Raw genomic sequence first — 2,838 nt, 5'->3', positions numbered from 1 at the left:
GAGAGAGAGAGAGAGAGGGAGAGAGAAAGAGAAAGAGACGATTTAAACAGAAATACCACATAGTACAATATATATGTGAATCATACTTCAGTGTTAGCTATAACTAACACAACATTTATCTGGACTAGCAAACTGTCCGTCCTTATTTACATTTCTGTAGTAAAGTTTTTGACTTTGCATTGGCTGAACGGTTCGCAGTCTGTTTACCTTCCATATTGAGTTGGCAGAAATTTTGCCATTCCGTTTACCTCGATAACTGTTTGTTTAGAAAAAAAGGTGCCGTTCTAGAAAGAATATTGTTTGAGGGTCAAATAACATGCTCACTGCCTAATCAATTTCCGAAAAACATCGCATTATGATTATCACATGTTTAAGTTCAAATCTCTTCTCATATTTATCATAATCTTCCAGACAGACATGTGAGCGTATGACATTGGACCCTGGGCAAAAAGCGACTGATATCAATAATACTGATTAACGTAAACAGGGCAGCGATACCTTTTAACTTAAGCGAAAAACCACGTTCTTGGCCAGAGTTCTTTTTGCTGAAGTGTGAGAAATAGCTGCTCTGCTATTTTATTCCCCGTTTAGAAGTGCACTGGTGACGAGAAATGGGCGTCATATCATGACATCGCTAAGCTCTATTTATTACCTCGGTGCAGTATTCAGAGAGGTTGCTTTGTTAAAGAATTGGATGCGTGCTTGGAAGTAATCACCTGTCTCCGTGTAAAAAGGAATACCCCTTTGAACCTTTTTAAAGGCGGAATTAGCCAAACAATTTTTGAGTAATTTACGAGAAGGCCACATAGCTGCAACGATTTGCCATTTTCAAGAGAATATCTCTCTTCATTTATATTCAGTGTTTACCTTTTGAAGGGGATAGAGCATAAAATTGGTATCTAAAATATAGAAAAGCAACAATTAGATTTCTAGTGTTCATGGAGAAGTTATGTGGGTCAATGGAATTTTTCTTATAAACAGTTTTCACAATTCATAAAATAACAATCCAAGTTATATTGCGGCGTATCACCTTAAAACAAAATCCTGTCAATATTTCAGAGCTGTCATGAAATAATATCGAATAGGGCAACATTAAGACTATTATTACAGGTAACCTACTATTGCTACATCATGAGCGCAAATTAAAGTTAATATCTCTGAAAGTACCACACACGATTTTTTACTATCCGAAAACATAAACCCTGAACAACGACCATCCCCAGTACAAATCATAGGTAAGCATTTCAGTGTAAACTACGTTTAAAAGGAAACATACAACGCAATGTTCTTCTTCTTTTTTTTTTTGGTAACAGCTGCGCTCTCGTGTTTGGAAGCGGGACTCCGCTGGACTCATTCACCCGCCCTCGCAGGAATGCAGATATCTGATGCGATCCCACAGCAGATTTAACATCCCGAACGTGGTCTCCAAGCACTTGGGGGGTTCAAGACTATGCAGTTGTGATACTCTGCGCAGACCAGGGAACTCGCTCGAGAAGAGTCGGCCATTAAAACAGACAAGAATGGCAGCAGTTGGAGAGGTTCAAACAGCGTTTATGGAAAGATTGAAATCTGTGTATATATGCTTTGAGGAATAGCACGATTTTTTAAACGGAGAAAATGAAGATCTCTTTGCTACAGCTGGGCTATAAATCAGGAACCCTGGTGGGTTTTTTCCTTGCCTTTTTTTTTGGAAAGGGGGGGGGGTATCTCCACACATTTGATGCATAGCTTTAATGCTAGAGACTTTCTAAAAACTAGAAGCTTCGTTGCTATTTGCGGAACAGGGAAAGCTGATAATAATAATAATACCCTTCGATTAACATTTTACACCTTCAAGCGAACTATTTTTACCGCTTCTATCTCTGACCTTTTTCTTGTCATAAGAAATCATAATTTTTAGAAAGTCTAGAATTAAGGCACTTGATGAGCACAAAAATGAGGTAAATATTCGTTGGATAAACACTATAAAGTAATGTTGCAAGATTAAAATCTTATAGTAACCATGGTACTTGCACGCTTTTTGTTCTTTGTTGTTTTTTCCCCTTCTTTTTTTACGCAACTCACTTAACGTGGATCTTCGTCCAAACTACAGTAAGGCTTAAACCACAGAAATCTTAAGCTCAACAAAATCAGCAGTTGGAAATTTCGGGAGTGGAAATACAGGGGGCTTTTTAAGAAGGTTGGTTGTGGGGGGAGGGACAAACAAGGGAAGAGAGAGGCGATAATAATGAGGGCGGGGACGTTAGTGCCAAAAAGAAAAAAGAAAAAAAGGAAAAAATCAGGGCCATAAAGATAGGTCTGGGAGAAGGAGGATGGAAAGAAAGCATAGGAGTGGGAAGGAAGATTGACAGGATAACATTGACGCCCATGATAATGAACGACCTGGAGAGACGTAAGTGGGAGTGGTGAAAAGTCACAGAAATGCAGTATGTGAGAGAAGCAGATCGTCGTTTTGCATCTGTCCAGTGCACTAGAGCGCCAGTGCGCTTTTATACGTCAGTGTGTTATCATAAGCTTCGTGTGTGTGCGTGTATGTGTATGTGGTTGTGATACAAGAATACATTCGTGTTTATAAATAAATCTGTAAATACCTCTCTCGCGAGATGTGTGTGTGTGTTTTGTGTGTGTGTGTGTGTGTGTGTGTGTGTGTGTGTGTGTGTGTGTGTGTGTGTGTGTCTTTGTGTGTGCGTGTATGTGTGTGTGTCTGTGTGTGTGTACGTGCAGGCGCTGGCTAAAGAATACAGCTGCGTCTATTATTATGCGTGCATTCACGAGTCTGTGGGTTTACTTTGCCATACCTTAACACGTCCATGATGGGACGACATAAAAGATTCTTTA

At 39.5% G+C, this 2,838-nt stretch overlaps 1 long non-coding RNA gene across 1 annotated transcript in view; it reads left to right on the top strand.

Moving 5' to 3' along the window:
• The window catches only part of LOC118477534, a 3,671-nt gene extending 1,072 nt beyond the window's left edge, over positions 1 to 2,599 (top strand). The window contains exon 2 of the long non-coding RNA XR_004858446.1: positions 1,314 to 2,599. This is a non-coding gene — a long non-coding RNA (uncharacterized LOC118477534). The remainder of the gene's footprint in view (positions 1 to 1,313) is intronic.
• The last annotated feature ends 239 nt before the right edge of the window (positions 2,600 to 2,838 follow it).

This window comes from Aplysia californica, unplaced genomic scaffold (assembly GCF_000002075.1).
Source record: "Aplysia californica isolate F4 #8 unplaced genomic scaffold, AplCal3.0 scaffold00128, whole genome shotgun sequence".
In the NCBI taxonomy this organism is placed as follows: domain Eukaryota; kingdom Metazoa; phylum Mollusca; class Gastropoda; order Aplysiida; family Aplysiidae; genus Aplysia; species Aplysia californica.
This window is presented reverse-complemented; position numbering and strand designations above follow the sequence as displayed.